Source organism: Rana temporaria, chromosome 2 (genome assembly GCF_905171775.1).
Source record: "Rana temporaria chromosome 2, aRanTem1.1, whole genome shotgun sequence".
Classification (NCBI taxonomy): Eukaryota; Metazoa; Chordata; class Amphibia; order Anura; family Ranidae; genus Rana; species Rana temporaria.
Genome location: NC_053490.1, coordinates 49,083,225 through 49,097,902, shown reverse-complemented (window position 1 = coordinate 49,097,902; position 14,678 = coordinate 49,083,225).

Sequence of the window (14,678 nt, the reverse complement as noted above, 5' to 3'; positions counted from 1 at the left end):
CAACCCGATCATGACTAAAGTCACCCAAATACCCCATACATCCTAGTACCCATCACCCTGTATCTAGGTGGCCTGCCACCAGGCCCGGACTGGGACAAAAAATAGGCCCGGGCATTTTAGACTGAGCAGCCCGGGGGGGGGGGGGGGGGGGCACGCGGCGGGGGTTAATGATGGGATGCCCGCACAGAGAGAGAGACTGCTCCACATTTGTGGCACAGAGAGAGAAATCACTCCACATTGCTGGAACAGAGAGAAATCGTTGGACATTTCCGATGGTTGTACTGAAGTCAGTTGATAGATCGGAGTCTGTATAACCAGTCTGCACATTGATAGATTGAAATTTCTGCTGAACTGGCAGATTTTCAATCTATTTATGATGGCGTAAGTCCACCAGTCTCTGAGTTTAATAATATCCTCAAATCTTCAGAAAGGGGTTCTCCACTTAGGTTTAGAAATTCACTTTGAACTCCACCTTATTTCCAGAACTCTCATTATGTATTAGATGTGCAAAGAATAAGGTGAGAGAACATCTAATACCTATAAAGAGTAATGAAAATAAGGTGGAGTACAAAGTGAAATATCTGGAGGGACTGGCTGAGGTTAAAACAGGCAGGGAGGAAATTAGGCATCACCTCCTTACTGTCTGTCAAATGCCTCTGAAAAGTGACATGAGAATTGATAACTTTTCAGTGGAGTATCTGTGAGTGCAAGCCTTTTGGCTCAGACTGGTGCTCAACATTTTTTTGGGGGTAAGCAATCAAACTGAACAAAAACATCAAATGCAGCCACTGTGCCCCATTATATGCAGCCACTGTGCCCCATTATATGCAGCCACTGTGCCCCATCAAATGCAGCCACTGTGTCCCATCAAATGCAGCCACTGTGTCCCATCAAATGCAGCCACTGTGTCCCATCAAATGCAGCCACTGTGTCCCATCAAATGCAGCCACTGTGTCCCATCAAATGCAGCCACTGTGCCCCATCAAATGCAGCCACTGTGCCCCATCAAATGCAGCCACTTTGTCCCATCAAATGCAGCCACTGTGTCCCACCAAATGCAGCCACTGTGCCCCATCAAATGCAGCCACTGTGCCCCATCAAATGCAGCCACTGTGCCCCATCAAATGCAGCCACTGTGCCCCATCAAATGCAGCCACTGTGTCCCATCAAATGCAGCCACTGTGTCCCATCAAATGCAGCCACTGTGCCCCATCAAATGCAGCCACTGTGCCCCATCAAATGCAGCCACTGTGCCCCATCAAATGCAGCCACTGTGTCCCATCAAATGCAGCCACTGTGCCCCATCAAATGCAGCCACTGTGCCCCATCAAATGCAGCCACTGTGCCCCATCAAATGCAGCCACTTTGTCCCATCAAATGCAGCCACTTTGTCCCATCAAATGCAGCCACTGTGCCCCATCAAATGCATCCACTGTGACACACCCTCCACCCACTCGCTGTCTGACCGACACTTACCCCATCTTAGTGACCGGTCAGGCATTAATCTATCCATTTTACATATGGGGGTGGCATAATGGAGGGGGCAGTGCCCGTGTGCCCTTAATGGACAGGCCGCCACTGTGGCATTTTTCCATAGCCCCAATCCCTCAGACTTCTAATTAGAAATTGTGCATTTTTGCTGCATTTTTTGGAATTGCACCACAGATGCGGCATGCAGGACTTTTTGTGCACTTTCAGGACATGCAGCAAAAATGTACAACCTAATAGAAGTCTATGGGACTGGAGGGTAACATGCCAGAACACCAGCACTGCAGCTAAACTGCAGCTTGCCAGTGTGAACCCACATCATAACATCTAGGAGGGCAATAAACTGTCACAGGCTGCTGTAATATAACACTTAATATGCAGAGAGGGGGGAGAGAGAGCAGGAAGGGAGGGAGGAGAAGCTTACTTGTTGTCACTTACTTGGATGGGACATAATGGACAGTCCCAGGAGGGGCTCACTTGTTTTTTTTTCTAAGGCTGTGAATGCCGAGCTGACTGCTTTGTTTTAACTTTCCCGCCCACAAATCTTCTTCACAGACAACACAGGGCTGCCAGGAGTGTGGGCGGGGAAAGAAAGAGCAGCTCCACCCAGCCTCTGATAGAGCTTTGTGTGGAGGAGGGAGGGGCTGGGCATATCTAAGGCCCCATGCACACGAGACGCTGGTAAACTCGAGTTCAGAGGCATTTGGGCATTTTTTTCAACTGTCCCTGAACACATTTAATGTTATCCTATGTGTCCATGCACACATTCGTTTTTTTTTTTGCGTTTTAAAGCAGTTGGGGTTTAGGCTCGTTTTTTCAGAAGCCAAATTTTGGGTTCAGACGCAAAAGTTTTCGCGTTTCAGATGCAAATCGCGGCAAATCGCTGCTAAACGCGGTACCGGCGTTTTGCCGCGATTTCGTTTATAGGCGTTTTTAAAGGTGACCTATTTTTTTACATTAGAAATGTCAAAAATGATGGCAAATTATGAAAAACCATAAAAAAAAGCATTAAAAAATGTAATTGCTTGCATTGCATTGTGGACAATCCACAACTTGTGGCAGGTGACGTGGCCAGTGGACAATCCACAACTTGTGGCAGGTGACATGGCCAGGTGACGTGGCAAGTGGACAATCCACAACTTGTGGCAGGTGACATGGCCAGGTGACGTGGCAAGTGGACAATCCACAACTTGTGGTAGGTGACGTGGCCAGGTGATGTGGCAGGTCACGTGGCCAGTGGACAATCCACAACTTGTGGCATGTAACATGGCCAGGTGACGTGGCAAGTGTACAATCCACAACTTGTGGTAGGTGACGTGGCCAGGTCATGTGGCCAGTGGACAATCCACAACTTGTGGCAGGTAACATGGCCAGGTGACGTGGCAAGTGTACAATCCACAACTTGTGGTAGGTGACATGGCCAGGTGATGTGGCAGATGACGTGGCCAGGTCACGTGGCCATTGGACAATCCACAACTTGTGGCAGGTGACATGGCCAGGTAACGTGGCAGGTGACGTGGCCAGGTCATGTGGCAAGTGGACAATCCACAACTTGTGGCAAGTAACGTGCCAGGTGATGTGGCAAGTGAACAATCCACAACTTGTGGCAGGTGACGTGCCAGGTGATGTGAACAGGTGATGTGCCAGGTGACGTGGCAATTGGACAATCCGCATCTTGTGGCAGGTAACGTGGCAAGTGGACAATCCACAACTTGTGGCAGGTGACATGGCCAGGTGATTTGGCAAGTGGATAATCCACAACTTGTGGCAGGTGACGTGGCCAGGTGACGTGGCAAGTGGACAATCCACAACTTGTGGCAGGTGACGTGGCCAGGTGACGTGGCAGGTGACGTGGCCAGTTGACATGGCAGGTGACATGGCCAGTTGACATGGCAGGTGACGTGGCCAGGTGACGTGGCCAGGTGACGTGGCAGGTGACATGGCCAGGTGATGTGGCAAGTGGACAATCCACAACTTGTGGCAGGTGACGTGGTCAGGTGACGTGGCAAGTGGACAATTCACAACTTGTGGCAGGTGTCGTGGTCAGGTGACGTGGGAAGTGGACAATTCACAACTTGTGGCAGGTGACATGGCCAGTTGACGTGGCAGGTGACGTGGCCAGTGGACAATCCACAACTTGTGGCAGGTGACGTGGCCAGGTGACGTGGCAGATGACGTGGCAAGTGGACAATACACAACTTGAGGCAGGTGACGTGGCAAGTGGACAATCCACAACTTGTGGCAGGTGACGTGGCCAGTTGACGTGGCAGGTGACGTGGCCAGTGGACAATCCACAACTTGTGGCAGGTGACGTGGCCAGGTGATGTGGCAGGTGACGTGGCCAGGTGACGTGGCAGGTGACGTGGCCAGGTGACATGGCAAGTGGACAATCCACAACTTGTGGCAGGTGGCGTGGCCAGGTGACATGGCAGATGACATGGCAAGTGGACAATACATAACTTGAATCAGGTGACGTGGCAAGTGGACAATCCACAACTTGTGGTAGGTGACGTGGCCAGGTGATGTGGCAGGTGACGTGGCCAGGTCACGTGGCCAGTGGACAATCCACAACTTGTGGCAATTGACGTGGCCAGTTGACGTGGCCAGTGGACAATCCACAACTTGTGGCAGGTGACGTGGCCAGGTGACGTGGCAGGTGACGTGGCCAGGTGACATGGAAAGTGGACAATCCAAAACTTGTGGCAGGTAACGTGGCCAGGTGACATGGCCAGGTGACGTGGCCAGTGGACAATCCACAACTTGTGGCAGGTGACGTGGCCAGGTGATTTGGCAAGTGCATAATCCACTTGTGGCAGGTGACGTGGCAAGTGGACAATCCACAACTTGTGGCAGGTGTCGTGGTCAGGTGACGTGGCAGGTGATGTGGCCAGGTGACGTGGCCAGGTGACATGGCAAGTGGACAATCCACAACTTGTGGCAGGTGACGTGGCCAGGTGACATGGCAGGTGACGTGGCCAGTGGACAATCCACAACTTGTGGCAGGTGACATGGCCAGTGGACAATCCACAACTTGTGTCAGGTGATGTGGCCAGGTGACGTGGCAGGTGATGTGGCCAGGTGACGTGGCCAGGTGACATGGCAAGTGGACAATCCACAACTTGTGGCAGGTGACGTGGCCAGGTGACATGGCAGGTGACGTGGCCAGTGGACAATCCACAACTTGTGGCAGGTGGCGCACTCGGCCAGCTCAGTGGCCTTTTTGCAGGACATTAGAGCAGCCCAGGGGGCAAATGCATTCTTGCAACCCAGCCCAGTCCGCCCCAAGGGCCTTGGTACACCTCTGGGTAGAAGTGACATGCGGGCCGCCGAGGGCCGTTCGCGGGCCGCCGAGGGCCGTTCGTGGGCCACTACCGGCCCGCGGGCCGCCAAGGGCCATTCGCGGGCCACTACCGGCCCGCGGGCCGCCGCGGCCCACCGGGCATATGCCCGGTATGCCCTATGGCCAGTCCGGGCCTGCCTGCCACCCTCTACAAGCATTGCTTACATTTTAGGGGCTTGAATGGTGGATCCTGGCAGCAGAGGAGGTAAGAGATGGCATCTTATGGGGCTTTTTTTAGAGCCTCGTTAGCAAGCCTGGATATTCACTGCCAGAGCTACATTGGAGAAGTAGTGAGATTCATTTGTTTCTTGCACTCTAAAGGGTCACATTTAGAAGGACTTTTTTATTGTCTTCACTTAAAGGGGTTGTAAAGGTTTGTTTTTTATTTTATAAATAGGTTCCTTTAACCACTAGAGGGCCGCGCTATAGACGAAAGACGTCCACAGCGCGGCTCTCAAGTACCGTGTGGACGTCCCTGGACGTCCTATTTACATTCCCCGCGCGCGCCGCTGGGGGCGCGCAGCGGGTAAACACTGTGCCCGGCACATCGCTGGGAAGCCGATGCACGCGCGTGGCGGCCGCGATGTCCGCCAGGTACCCGCCGCGATGTCCGCCAGGTACCCGCGATCGGCGGTGACAGCAAGGACGTGAAGCTCTGTGTGTAAACACAGAGCTCCACGTCCTGTCAGGGAGAGAGGAGACCGATCTGTGTCCCTTGTACATAGGGACACAGCATCGGTCCCCTCCCCCAGTCAGTCCCCCTCCACACACAGTTAGAACACACCCAGGGAATACATTTAACCCCTTCCTCACCCCCTAGTGTTAACCCCTTCCCTGCCAGTCACATTTATTCAGTAATTAGTGCAATTTTATAGCACTGATCGCTGTATAAATGTGAATGGTCCCAAAATTGTGTCAAAAGTGTCCGATGTGTCCGCCGCAATATCGCTGGCCTGACAAAAAAATCGCAGATCGCCGCCATTACTAGAAAAAAAAAAAAAAAAAATCATAAATCTATCCCCTATTTTGTAGGCGCTATAACTTTTGCGCAAACCAATCAATATACGCTTATTGCGATTTTCTTTAACAAAAATATGTAGAAGAATACGTATCGGCCTAAACTGAGGAAAACATATTTTTAAAAAAAAATAATAATTGGGATATTATTACAACAAAAAGTAAACAATATTGTGTTTTTTTTTCAAAATTTTCTGTCTTTTTTTGTTTATAGCGCAAAAAATAAAAATCGCAGAGATGATCAAATACCACCAAAAGAAAGCTCTATTTGTGGGAAAAAAAATGATAAAAATATAATTTGGGTACAGTGTTGTATGACCGCGCAATTGTCATTCAAAATGCGTCAGCGCTGAAAGCTGAAAATTGGTCTGGGCACGAAGGGGGATTAAGTGCCCAGTAATGAAGTGGTTAACCACTTCCATACCGGGCACTTACGCCCCTTCCTGCCCAAGCCAATTTTCAGCTTTCAGCACTGTCGCACTTTGAATGACAATTGCGCGGTCGTGCTACACTGTACCCAAACAATTTTTTTATCATTTTGTTCCCACAAATAGAGCTTTCTTTTGGTGGTATTTGATCACCTCTGCGGTTTTTATTTTTTGCGCTATAAACAAAAGAAGAGTGACAATTTAAAAAAAAAAAACACTATTTTTTACTTTTTTATTTAATAAATATCACAATTTTTTTTAAAAAAACGTTTTTTTTTCCTCAGTTTAGGCCGATACGTATTCTTCTACATATTTTTGGTAAAAAAAATCGCAATGATCATATATTGATTGGTTTGCGCAAAAGTTATAGCGTTTACAAAATAGCTGATAGATTTATGGCATTTTTATTTTATTAATTTTTTTACTAGTATTGGCGGCGATTTGCGATTTTTTTACTGTCACCGTGACATTGCGGCGAAAACATTGGACACTTTTGACACGTTTTTGGTGCCATTCACATTTATACAGCGATTAATGCGATAAATATGCACTAATTACTGTATAAATGTGACTGGCATTCAAGGGGTTAACACTAGGGGGTGAGGGAGGGGTTAATATGTATACCTGTATTGTGTTCTAACTGTGGGGGAAGGGGGGTGACTGGGGGAGGTGACCGATCTATGTCCCTATGTACAAGAGACACAGATCGGTCTCCTCTCTCCCCTGACAGGACGTGGAGCTCTGTGTTTACACACAGAGCTCCACGTCTTGTCCCTGTAGCCGCCGATTCCGAGTGCCTGGCGGACATCGCGACCGCTCGCGCGCCCCCCAGTGGCCGCAAGAATACAGGACGTCAATTGACGTCCTGTTGAATATTCAGAGTCACCGTGGAGCCGTCATTTGACGATGGCCCGGTACTCTAGTGGTTAAGCTAGTGCATTGTTGGTTCACTTACCTTTTCCTTCGATTTCCCTTCTAAATGTTTTTTTTCTTTGTCTGAATTTCTCACTTCCTGTTCCTCCTCAGTAAGCTTGCCCCCATCATCCGAGCAGTTCTGACTGGCTGGGGGTTATTCAGCATGCTCGCCCCCTCCCTTGGGACTACATCCCTGCGGGGAGACGCTGTGTTCATCCAGAACGGCTCAGATGATGGGGGCAAGCTTACTGAGGAGGAACAGGAACTGAGAAATTCAGACAAAGAAAAAAAACATTTGGAAGGGAAATGGAAGGAAAAGGTAAGTGAACCAACAATGCACTAGCTTAACCACTTCATTACTGGGCACTTAATCCCCCTTCCTGCCCAGACCAATTTTCAGCTTTCAGCGCTGACGCATTTTGAATGACAATTGTGCGGTCATACAACACTGTACCCAAATTTCCCCTTTAAGTCCTTCATTTAGCACAAGAAGCCTACCCACAGTGTATTAACCTTCTCAAAAATACTTACATTTACCAAGCTGTTAATCTCCAGCATTGCTTTTCTGGGCCTGTGCTTCTAAGGCCCCGTACACACGAGAGGATCGATCCGCTGAAATTGATCCACGGATCGGTTTCAGCGGATAGATCCGCTGGTGTGTACGATCCAGCGGATATTTATTCGCGGATATATTTCGGGCCGACCGATTTCCAGCGGATAAAAATTTCTTAGCATGCTAAGAAATCTATCCGCTGGAATCGGCTCCAGCGGATCGATCCGGTGGTCTGTACAGACTCACAGGATCGATCCGTCCGAACCCATCCCTCGCATGCGTCGTAATGATTCGACGCATGCGTGGATATCCTTATATGACAGCGTCGCGCACGTTGCCGCGTCATCATCGCGGCGACGGCGCGACACGTCACCGCGGACGGGGATTTTGGTCTCCTGGTTAGTACAACCAGGAGATCAAAATCCGTCAGAGGACCGGAGGACCGTTTCCGTGGATAAATCCTCTCGTGTGTACCCGGCATAAGGCCCCATACACACGGTCGGACCAAACCGATGAGACTGGCCCGTCGGACCGTGTTCATCGGTTCACCTCTGAAGTGGCCGTACGGCCTGATATGTGTACACACGAACGCGGTGACGTCAAACACACGACGTGCTAAATAAAACGAAGTCCAATTCTTCCAAGCATGCGTCGACTTGATTCTGAGCATGCGCGGGTTTTGAACCGATGCTTTTCTGTACTAACCATCGGTTTGGTCCGATGGGGCAGCGGTCCATCGCTTCGGTTTTGAAGCATGTTTAGAAATTTTGGACCGAAGGAAACCAGACCGATAGCCTATACCAGGGGTAGTGAATTAAAATTCACGGGGGTCCGGTCGGAAAAAAATTCTTCCAGCGGAGGTCCGAATGTCATATTGGTGCTATGACGCCACATGATATCCTCCACTTCACAGCGCCCCCCCCCCCCCACCACACACATGCACACACCTTTAAGACCCACACACCATCGAAATCGACATAAAAATCTCAAAATACATTTCTTTCATTTTTATGCAGCACAGATCAGTTGCGGTGCATAGAAACAGAATGCATTTTGCACCACACTGCTCAGCACGCAGGGGCGCTGTTTCAATGTGAACAAGACACATAGAAAACAGACCTGTGTTTTGCCAGTGCAGAAATCATAGAACCCCTTTTACATCAGTGTCCTCAGCCCCCCCCCCCCCTTACATCACATCCCCCTGCCTCATCACAAACCCCCCATTACAGACTGACCCCCCCCAAATCACAGATCCCCCATCCCAGACTGACCCCCAAATCACAGACCCCCATCACATACCGATCCCCCCCAATCACAGATGGACACCCCCAGCACAGACTGATTCCCCACAATCACAGATGGACCCCCCAATCACAGACTGAACCCCCACAATCACAGATCCCCCTATCACAGGCTGACCCCCCCAAATCAGAGCCCCCAAATCACAGACCCCCTATTACAGACTGATCCCCCAATCACAGATGGACCCCCCACAATCACAGACCACCCCATCACAGACTGAACCCCCCCACAATCACAAACCCCCCCAAATCAGACCCCACATCAGACTGATCCCCCCCAATTACAAACTGAACCCCCCACAATCACAGAACACCCCATCACAGACTGAACCCCCCACAAACACAGATCCCCCCATCACAGACTGACCCCCCAAATCAGACCCCCTATAACAGACTGACCCGCCAATCACAGACTGACCCCCCAAATTCACAGACCACCGAATCACAGACTGAACCCCCCCCAATCACAGACCCCACTATCATAGACTGATCCCCCCCACAATCACAGACTGAACCCCCCCCCCCACAATCACAGACCTCCCCAATTACAGACCACCCCATCACAGACTGAACCCCCCCCCACAATCACAGATCCCCCCCCATCACAGACTGACCCACCAATCAGACTGACCCCCCAAATCACAGACCTCCTATCACAGACTGACCCCCCAAATCAGACTTAACCCCCCCCCCCAAATTACAAACTGAACCCCCCCCCCACCCACAATCACAGAACACCCCATCTTAGACTGAACCCCCCACAATCAGAGATCTCCCTATCACAGACTGACCCCCCCAAATCAGACCCCCTATCACAGACTGACCCACCAATCAGACGGACCCCCCCCCCCCCCATCACAGACTGAACAACCCCCTCCCTACAATAACAGACCCTCCCCCCCATCACAATCCTCTCAATAGTAAACCCCTGTCCTGTCCTGCACAGCACAACACTCCCCCTCCCCACAGAAAACCTACCTTATTCACACAGGACATGGAGCGTGGCCGCTCTGGGCAATGGGCGGGACCTTTCCCATTAAAAGCAAGTGATTTGTTGCTGAAACCGACCCGCTGCCTAGCAACCAATCACCCACTTTTTAACTTAAAAAGTCCCGCCCATTGTCCAGCGCGGTCGTGATTCAAGTTTGTGTGAATAAGGTAGACAGGCAGTGTGGGGAGGGGGGGAGTGCAGAGACGGCACAGACCTGCTGCGCCTGCAATGCTGTGTAAATAGCGGCATCGGCAGGCGGGCGAGCCGGCCACAGAGACACACAGGCGAGGCTGCGGTCCGGATAGAATGGTCACTGGGGCCGGAACCGGACCGCGGTCCGCCATTTAGTGACGCCCGGCCTATACACACGGTCGGTTTGGTCCGATGAAAATGAACTTCGGTTCATTCTCATCGGACCAAACCGACCGTGTGTACGGGGCCTAAGTGTCCACCAGTCGCTAGGGACCATGATGTTACTGGGCAGCTGTGAAAAACAAAACAATAGTCAGCACTTCCAGTAAAGGGGCCCTCCAGACAGTCAGGTCCTAATGAGATTCAGAGTAGACATCTCTACAGTTTTCTCAGCAAGATCAATTGGGAGTTTCCACCAGTGACGACCTCCACTATTACACGGAACGGCCTTGCTGCCTTCTTCAATTCGGGGAAAATCAATACTAGAAAACAAGCAGAAGAAAGCGCACCAATCTAATGCATTACCGTAGGACTCTTCATTGAATAAATAAAATTCATTCCAATATACTCACAAATGATATAAGGTCAAGTGCATGTAACAATTCCCATCTCACCACCAGACACGTATCCACCAGAATGGAGCGCAGCTTACGTGTTTCAGGAGCGATGCCCTCTTCCTCAGAACCCATTTGGTGGACACATGTCTGGTGGTGCAATGGGAAATGTTACACGCACTTGACCTTATTGACCTTCCTTGTGAGTATATTGGAATAAAATGTATTTACTCAATAGAGAGTCCTGCGGTGATGCAATAGGTTGGTGTGCCTTCTGCCTATGCTTGTTTTCCAGTATTGGGCAGCTGTGACCTTTAATAAATGTCAGAGTCATTATGGTAGATTCACGTACGGGCGCCTAAAATTAGGACGGCCTAGCCTACTATTTTTAGGCTACACCGCCTTAAATTATTTAGGTTAAAAGTGATTCTCAAACCACTTACGTTCCAATTTTAGGCGGCGTAGCCTAAAACGAGCGGGCGTAAGCGCGCCTAATTCAAATGACTGGGAGGGGGGCGTGTATTATTGAAATGAGGCTTGACCTCACGTTTTTTGACGTTTTTTACACTGCGCATGCGCCGGGAGAATACATTTCCCAGTGCGCATTGCGGCTAAGTAGGCCGCACGGGCCTATTGATTTCGACGCGTACGTAAACAACGTAAATCCCGATTCGCGGACGACTTGCGCAAACGACGTAAAAAATTCGAACCTCGCGGCGGGAACGGCGGCCATACTTCATACCTCATAGGTGGAATAACTTTAGGCGGCCTATCGCGTACGGAAACGACGTAACTCGACGGTGTAGGCCCGGCGTACGCTCGTAAATCGTCGGGAATCGGCGTAGACCCTCATTTACATAATCTAGGCCGGCCGCAATGGCAGCGCCATCTAGCGGCCAAAAGAAACATTGCAGCCTAAGATAGAATGGCGCAAGCCAGCCTATCTTAGGTATGTTTAAGTGTATCTCTGTTAGAGAATACACTTAAACATAGGCCGGCTTAGATTCAGAGTTAGGTCGGCTTATCTGTAGATAAGCCGGCCTAAGGCCCCATACACACGGGAGGATTTATCCGCGGATACGGTCCAGCGGACCGTTTCCACGGATAAATCCTCTCGAGGATTTCCGCGGATTTCTATGCGATGGCGTGTACACACCATCGCATTGAAATCCGCGCCGAAATCCTCTGGCGATGACGTGTCGCGCCGTCGCCGCGATTATGACGCGGCGACGTGCGCGACGCTGTCATATAAGGAATTCCATGCATGCGTCAAATCATTACGACGCATGCGGGGGATCCCTTCGGACGGATGGATCCGGTGAGTCTATACAGACCAGCGGATCCATCCGTTGGGATGGATTCCAGCAGATGGATATGTTCTGCATGTCAGCAAATATCCGATCTGCTGGAATCCATCCCAGGGGAGAAATATCCGCGGAAACAGATCCGCTGGAGTGTACACACCATAGGATCTATCCGCTGAAACCCATTTGCTGGGATTTTTCAGCGGATGGATTCTATCGTGTGTACGGGGCCTAACTCTTTGTGAATCTACCTAATTCTGTGTAGTTCCTGGTCATATAATTACTCACCTAGCAAGCCAAAAGAATCTTTGTAAATAAAACTTGTGTCTGTGTCTAGCCTTTTACTTGAATTTTTGTTGGTATACTAAAACAATATTAAGTTGTTTAACTTGTTCTTTAACCACCTCAATAACGGGCTTTAAAACCCACCTCCATACCGGGCCTATTCTGGCACTTCTCTCCTACATGTACAAATCATCATTCTTTTGCTAGAAAATTACTCAGAACCCCCAAACATTATATATGTTTTTTTAGCAGACACCCTAGGGAATAAAATGGCGGTCATTGCAACTTTTTATCTTGCACGGTATTTGCGCAATCATTTTTCAAACACCTTTTTTTTGTAAAAAAAATGGTTTCATGAATTAAAAAACAACAAAACAGTAAAGTTAGCCCAATTTTTTGGTAAAATATGAAAGATGATGTTACACCAAGTAAATAGATACCTAACATGTCATGCTTTAAAATGTCCAGTCGATGAATAAGGGTTTTCAAATGCTTTATTTTCAGGCCCAACACGGCCAACATCAACATAAAGTAGAGCAAGAAGGTTGATGAAGAGAGAGAGAACCTTGCAGTATCAGGCCTGGATATGAAGAAGAGCAATCCTGCTCTTAGTAGTACAATAGTAGTAGTTACAGTTCGTCGCCACTCTAGCCAGAGTGGGTGAAGTGCCTCCGGACAGTCTTCTGCCACAAGCCTGGCAGCCGAAGTGTCACTTTTGATTGCTGGGAGGAACAGGCCTCTGCCACAGACCTGGCTCTAGGGCCTCTGCCACAGGCCTATTACTTGAATGAGGTGAGCGGATTGAGCGAATCCTCCCAGTAAATTAGGTCAGGGTCACCGGGTGACAGTTGAAGTGTACCTGTCAATGTCCTGGTCACCAGATCCCCGATGGTTCGTTCAAGCCCTGTTGGATAACCTGCCTCCGGGTTCTCCTCAAGCCGACCCCCCCATCGAACGGCACACAGCCTGGGATCTTCTCAGAAAAGTGGGGGACCCACTAAGTCACTGGGGCCCCTCTCTAGAACATGGAGCTCTGTGTAGAATGTGACCCCTGCCTGGAAAGCCATCGCCGGGGTCCGTTGGATGCGCACACCCTGAAGGTGGGTGCCGCACCTGCAACCCGGAGCCCGCGAAGAACCAAAGAAAAATGGCGGCTGCCCCAGATATACTCTCCCCCAGCATGCTTTGCAAGGGAAAACTCCTCCAATTGGCTGCTGGGGAAAAGTGGCTCTGCCAGAACCCCTCTAGCGCCACCTGTCGCCCAGGGGTGGAAACGACACCCCTGGAGCGCAGACTGACCTACAGGACAGTTCAGGAATGACAGCAGCCTAAATTTAACAAATTGCGAATGGGAGCAAAATAACTCTCCCATTCCCCACTAACTTTAGCGTAGTGCCCATACTGAAAGTAAAGGGGGCGCTACAGTTTATATACCCTTACAATCGACAGATTCGTTTTATCAGATCAGAGGCGATTCAGTTCGCATGTGTAGCGCTATACAAGTCATTCATTCAGGGTGGGCCGGTAATATGGCACCACATCCCATTAAACTCAATAGGTAATAAAATACCCAAGAGGGGGTAGTATTATTAATTTATAAAAACATACATGAGACAAAAGTCTTTAAACTAAATTATTGCATTTTGTAATCATTATTTTTATGCTTTTTTTTTGTTTTAGTATGCAATTTTTATTAGCAAAATAATGTATGAAAATATATATGAGACAAAATTGAGACAAAATATATATGAGACAAAATTATTTAAAATACTTATTGCAATTTGCACAATTGTGCAAATTGCAATATTATTTTAAAGAATTTTGTCTCATGTATGTTTTTTTAAAAAAAATATTTTAGTATTAAAAATTGTATAATTTTTAAATTGCTAGTTGTTATCACTGAGCACCTAGACCAGTGGTCTCAAAGTACCGGCCCGCGGGCCATTTGCGGCCCGCGGACCAGTTATAAATGGCCCGCAGGCAGGGCGGAAGTGGGGGGAGCTAAGAGGGACATTTTTTTTTTGTGTGAGCTGGCGCCATCTGGTGGTGAGCAGTTGGTATTACAAGTTATTACCACCAGATGTGAGCTGGCGCCATCTGGTGGTGGCCGTTGGTATTACAAGTTAAGCATTACAAGTTAAACAGCAATTCTAATGTCATTTTTCACTATTTTCACTGCCATATTCTTCCCTCTAATTAGAACCCCCAAACATTATATATATTTTTTATCCTAACACCCTAGAGAATAAAATGGCGATCGTTGCAATACTTTCTGTTACGCCGTATTTGCGCAGCGGTCTTACAAGCGCA